Raw genomic sequence first — 6,420 nt, forward strand, 5'->3', positions numbered from 1 at the left:
AAGATTTATTTATTTATTTATTTGACAGAGAGATCACAAGTAGGCAGAGAGGCAGGCAGAGAGAGAGGAGGAAGCAGGCTCCCTGCCGAGCAGAGAGCCAGATGCGGGGCTCGATCCCAGGACCCTGAGATCATGACCTGAGCCGAAGGCAGCGGCTTAACCCACTGAGCCACCCAGGCGCCCCCCAGGAGTTTATTTTTAAGTCATCTCTACACCCAGTATGGGGCTCAAACCTACAACCTTGACAAGAGTCCCATGCTCCACCGACTGAACCAGCCAGACACCCCTTATTCTTTTGGATGTAATTGTAATTGGGATTGTTTTCTTAATTTCTTGGATGGTTCATTATTAGTGTAAAGAAAAGCAACAGAGTTTTGTGGGTTGATTTTGATTTTGTATCCTACAAGTTTACTGAATTTGTTCTAGTTCTGTTTTTTTTTTAATGAAGTCTTTAAGGTTTTCTGTACATATCATGCCCTCTGCAAATAGTGATAGTTTTACTTCTCCTTTTCCAATTTGGAAGTCTTTTATTTCTTTTTCTTGCCTAATTGCTCTTGTTAAGATTCCCAATTCTATGTTGAACTGAGTGGAACAGTAGACATTCTTGTCTTATTCCTGCTCTTAGAGGAAAGCTTTCAGCTTTTCCCCAGTGTGAAGCTGGTGGGGGCTTGTCACGCACGACCTTTGTTACGTCAAGGTGGATCCTCTCTATCCCTCCTTTAGTGAATTTTTATCTTCGGTGGATGTTAAACTTTTTCCAACCCTTTTTATGCATCTATTGAGATGGACATGTGGCTTTTGTTCCTTGTTTTATTGACGTGGTATGTCAAATGGGCTGATTTGGGGATGCTGAACCATCCTGCGTCTCTGAAATAAATCACACTCCAACACAGCGTATGATCTTTTTTAATGTACTGTTGGATTTGGGTTGTTAAAATTTCGTTGAGGATTTTTGCATCTATGTTCATCAGGGATATTGTTTTCGTTGTTTTGAGTTTCTTTGGTGGTATCCTCACCTGGTTTTCGTGTCAGGGTGATGAGGGTCTCATAAAATGTAAGAGTCGCCCCCCCCCCCCATTTTTGAAAGGGTTTGAGAAAGATTGGTATTGATTGTTCTTTACATGTTTGGTTGAGTTCACCAGTAAAGCCATCTGATCTCGGATTTCTGTCTGCTGGGATGTTTTTGATGACTGATTCAATTTCCTTGCTGGTAATCTGTCTGTTCGGATTTTCCATTAATTTTCCATTGAATCCAAGGATTCAGGCTTGGTAAGTTGTACGTTTCTAGGAATTTATCCTTTTCTTCTGGTTTTCCACTTTATCGGTGTATAATTGTTCATAGCAGTCTCTTATGATCCTTGGCATTTCTGCAGCATCTGCTGTAGCTTCTCTTCCGTTTCTCATATTATCTGAGTTCTTTTTTTCTTGCTAAATCTCGCTGGAGGTTGTTAATTTTATCTATCTTTTCAAAAACTCAGTTCTTAGTTTCATTGATTTTTCTATTATCTTTTCAGTCTCTATTTCATTTACTTCTGCTCTGATCTTTATTTCCTTCCTTCTTCTAACTCTGGCTTTCATTTGTTCTTTTTCCTAGTTCCTTGAGGCGTAAAGTTAGGTGGTTTACTTGAGACTTTTCTTGGTTTTTTGAGGTAATATCTACCATTTTGAACTTCCCTCTTGGAACTGCTTTTGCTGCATCCCATCAATTTTGGTATGCTGTATTTCCATTTTTATTTGTCTCAAGGTGTTTTTAAACATTTTCCTTTGATTTCTTGGACCCATTGGTCGTTCAGTACCATGTTGTTTAATCTCTACATTATTTTTGAAATTTCCAGTTTCCTTTGTGTAATTAATTTCTAGCTTCACGCCATCGTGGTCAGAAAGGGTTCTCGGTGTGATTTCCGTCCTCTTCAGTTTGTTAAGACTTGTTTTGCGGCCTCGTCTGTGATCTGCCCTGGGGGGGAGCGTGGGGGCCGCCCCGTGTTGCTCGCCGCCGCGCCTCCTGCGGATTTTCAGTCTGGGGGACCTGCCTGTTGAGGAAAGTGGGTGCGGAAGCTGCGACTCCTCTGTTGCTCTGCTCCTCCCGTAGGTCTCAGCGTTGGCGTCCTCCGCTCCGGCGTCCCGCGTTGGGACACGCTGGGTCCCCCCGCGCTCGTCCCGTCCTCTCGCCGGCTCGAGCGCTTTAGCGGCCGCGACCGCCCCGTCCCTCGCACGGCGTCTCGCCTCTCGCCGCGCACGGTCCGTGGGGCCTGCGCCGCTGCGCATCGTGCTTCTCTGAAGCTCCACGGGCTTCTCGCTGGTGGCAGACGCAGCCACGGGCGGGTTTCTGCGGCGGACTCCAGTGTGAGGACTCCCCGGAGCTGCTGACGGGCCCGCTGTCCGTCGGCGGCCCCCCTGGCCGTCCCCTCGGCGCGCGCGGGTCGCCTCCCTTCCCGCCTCGCTGCCGGCCGAGGCGGAGGCCGCGCGGGGGCGGCGGCGGCGGCGGCGGCGGCGGGGCCTCCCCCGCTCCCAGCCCCGCGGGCAGAGACCTGGGTCACTCGCCACGGAGCGCGGCGTGAGCGGCAGCCGCGGCGGGTGTCGGGCGCCCGTCTCCGGCTGAGGAAGTCGCCGTCTGGGCGCCAGAAGCCGCTCCCGCGCCGCTCCTCGCGCGCTCCTCACGCGCAGACGCGCTGGGCGCCGCTTCCTCTTGAGGCGCGACGCGGGTGGGATTTCTTGGCTCCAGCCCAGCCTCGGGCCTCCGGGGAAACTCTGCTCGGCCGTGGGGCGCCCCTCCGCGTACCCGCCGCCGGCTCTGCCGGTGCGCTCAGGCCTCGCGGCGGGTCTTGCGTTTGCCGGGTCGCCGCGGACGTGAGGTAATGTCTACCACGGGGCAGCGAGGCCGCACCGGCCCTCTCGGGCGCCCGCCAGTGTCCTCTGCGCCGGGAGCCGCCGGGAGCCGCGTGCTGGCACTTTTGTGCTTTGCCCTGCCGGTTGGTTGGGAGCGCCCGGCGCGCCCGGCTTTCCGGCTGCCCCGCGCTGCCCCGCGCTGCCCGTGCCGGAGGCCCCCTCCCTGCTGGCCGGTCCTCTCGGGGCTGTCCGGCTGTCCCGCCTCCCGCCGTGCCACCCCCAGGGCCGCCCCGGGACGCGCGTCCGGCCTCCACCCCGGGCACGATGCCGGGGCTTGCGCGGCAGCCTCGGCGGCCCCAGTCCCTGTCGCCCCATTTTCCTTCACCGCATCGCCTGGCTTGGCCGAGCGTCCAGTCTGTGGGAGGCCACGCGCGGGACATGGGTCAGGGTCGCCTCCTCGCGGGCCTGGCTGCGGGTGTGGGGTCCACACACGGCTCTGCCGGCGGCTTCCCGGCACTTTCTAGGTCGCTGCCGCGCCGCTCGCTCCTGGGGCCTCTTCCAGTCCAGCCCACATGGCGGCCTTCCCTGAGCCAAGGACAGACCCCGGCCCTGCCTGGTGGGGGCCGCTCCCGCAGGGGCTCCGGCCCGCACCAATCCTGGCTTCCGGGGACCGCTCCACGCGGAGCCTCCGTCCCTCGCACGTGCAGACTTAGTAAGGGGCTGTGGCGCAAGGTGTCCCTTCCGGAAGCGGGGGGCAGGGACGGCGGCAGCGGGGGGGGTCAGGGACGGCGGCAGCGGGGGGCAGGGACGGCGACGGCAGCGGGGGGCAGGGACAGCGGCAGCGGGGGGGGGCAGGGACGGCGGCAGCGGGGGGGGGCAGGGACGGCGGCAGCGGGGGGGGTCAGGGACGGCGGCAGCGGGGGGCAGGGACAGCGGCAGCGGGGGGGGGGCAGGGACGGCGACGGCAGCGGGGGGCAGGGACAGCGGCAGCGGGGGGGGGCAGGGACGGCGGCAGCGGGGGGGGTCAGGGACGGCGACGGCAGCGGGGGGCAGGGACAGCGGCAGCGGGGGGGGGCAGGGACGGCGGCAGCGGGGGGCAGGGACGGCGACGGCAGCGGGGGGCAGGGACAGCGGCAGCGGGGGGGGGCAGGGACGGCGGCAGCGGGGGGGGGGGGGGGGCAGGGACAGCGGCAGGTGCTTCGTTGGAAGAGGGAGGGAGCATCAGAAGGTTCCAGATGAGGCCGACGTACCCCTGTTCCTAGGCAGAGATGCCGCCCAGGGGGCTGACGTGGAGGCCACTTTGGAGGCCGGTGCCAGGGCTGGGGGACACCCGCGGGGAGACGTGGAAGTGGTTTCCCGGCCCGTTCTGCCATTTTCAGGGGCAGGTTGCTTGTCTCCCCTCGCCCCAGCGGCACCTTCCTTCCCGGCCTGTGATGACCGCGCGGACTTACCCCACCGAGAGGACTTGTTCTCCCCCACTTTACAGATGGGAGTCACGGCTCGGGGGCCGCACACGCTCCCCCACCCTGCCGGGCTTCCATCTGGGGCCAAGGAGAGCCCGCGGCAGGGGAGTGGGGCACAGCGAGGGCAGCGTGGGGAGCTGGGCAGGCTGGGACCGCCTGGGCCCGTGTTGTTCTGGGCGACAAGGACTGTGCTCAGGCCTGGCCTCCTGGGGAGTTACGAAGGTGTACCCGTCCTGGCAGCGGGCGGGACACCTCCCACCCGTCCCCACCCGCCCTGTAAACGGACGCCCGACCATGCTTCCCCTAAACCACAAAGTGCTGAACCATCCGCTCCTTCCGGAGAGCCGACCCTGTGGTCTGGCCTTGCCCTGACTCATGGCATGAACGGGGACAGTGGACCCCTGCCCCGGAGGGAGGGGCTGGCTCCACAGACAGGGCAGTTCATCCGATAAACGACGTACAGTTCCGAGGTCGGTTTGAGTGTGTGTGGGAGCAAAGGGAGAGGCTCTGAGACCTGCCCCCGGAGCGCGGAGCCCGGGGCTCTGTCTGGGTCACGGCCTGAGCCGAAACCAAGAGGCAGATGCCCGGCCGGCCACGCGGCCCAGGCAGCCACATCAGTTAGATTTTAAGAGCCGCGGCCGGAGCTTCTTCCGGAAAGGCTGTAACGATTCACGTTACCTTTTCCCCACACGTTCACCAACATAGGGCACAACCTAGTGTTTGTGCCACACCCAACAGGCCAGAAGCAATAGGTCATCCTTCTTGCTGGCCTTCAGGGGTCTCTCATGGGCTAGGAAGATTCTGTGACTTCCTTTCCCATGCTAGCTCTTGAGACCGTCACTCACTTCCCCTCCCGGCTGCTGGCCCTGATGGACAAGGACTCCTTACCTGCCAAGGACCTTCTGCCTCTACCACCACCTCTAGCTACTGGGGCAGGTGCGTGGGTCAGGGCCGCAGCAGCCCCGGCCCCCCTCGACCCCCACGTCTGCCACCACCTTCCCCCCGATGCTCATCCGCGGCGTCCTGGGCTTGTTCCTGGGCGGCGGTCCTCCCACACCCGACCTCCGTCCTCCCACCACACTTCTCCCCGGTGCCTCCCGGGCCAAGAAAGAACCCAGCGAACCAGACACGAAGGCCTTGAACCTCCCACCGGCAGACCCCCCAGCCCTCGTCCAGCGAGCTGCCCCTGAGGCCAGACCCCCAAATGGCAGGTGAGGGAGGGGGCATGTGACCGAGCTCCTGGCGGGCCCTGGGCTGAGGGCTGGACAGCACAGCAAACGTGCCTTCTGAGCCGCGGGGTGCAGGTGGGCGGGCATCTTGGGGACAGCCAGCCTCCTGGCCCGCACGTGTAAAACAGGAGCCTACAGACACTCGGGCAGCCTGCACGGACCGCAGCTGTGAGGAACGGGGCGACGCGTCAGGCTCAGGCCCTGAGAGCGCCAAAAGCCCCCAGTGACACAACTTTGTACACAAGAGCACGCAGACGGGCATCTGATCTACCAGCTTACCCGTTCCTGTGGATTCTGACCCTCTACCACCTGGCCCTGCAGGGGGTGCCCTGGGAGCACGTGGGAGGCAGCAGAACAGGCACCCCCAGAGCTGGCACGCCCATCCCAGGAAGGACTGCTGACCTCCAGGCTCCCAGCACCCGAGGCTTCACGACTCCTAGACTCTTGCCAAGCTGTCCGCTGGTGGCCTCCTGTCCTGCCCAGCCCGAACCTGCTGCCCCTCCCTGGACCACTAGAGACCAGGACCCGGCCAGGGAGCCAGGCTCGACTGGGCCCAGCATCAGCATAGGCTTGTCCGAGAGAGGGTTGCCAGCTGGGCCCACGCTCACTTGCCGACTGCTCCGGCAGCCCACACGGGGTCCCTCTGCTCGCAGCTCCCGAGCCCTCTTGACCCTTTTGCAGGAGCACAACCCTCCACCCACTGGCGCGGTCTAGAACCTGCTCTTCTCCATCCCCACTGCTGCCAGACCCTCTCACCAAGTGTGACCTTGGCAGGGAAGGTCTGGGGGCCCCACCCAGCCTCTCTGTCCAGGGGCCACAGCGACAAACTTGGACCCACGGGCCTGGAAGTCTCTGGGTCCAGGAAGGTAGCGGGCGGTGCCAAGAGAGAAGAGCCAGGCGGC

This window comes from Lutra lutra, chromosome 13 (genome assembly GCF_902655055.1).
Source record: "Lutra lutra chromosome 13, mLutLut1.2, whole genome shotgun sequence".
Lineage (NCBI taxonomy): Eukaryota > Metazoa > Chordata > Mammalia > Carnivora > Mustelidae > Lutra > Lutra lutra.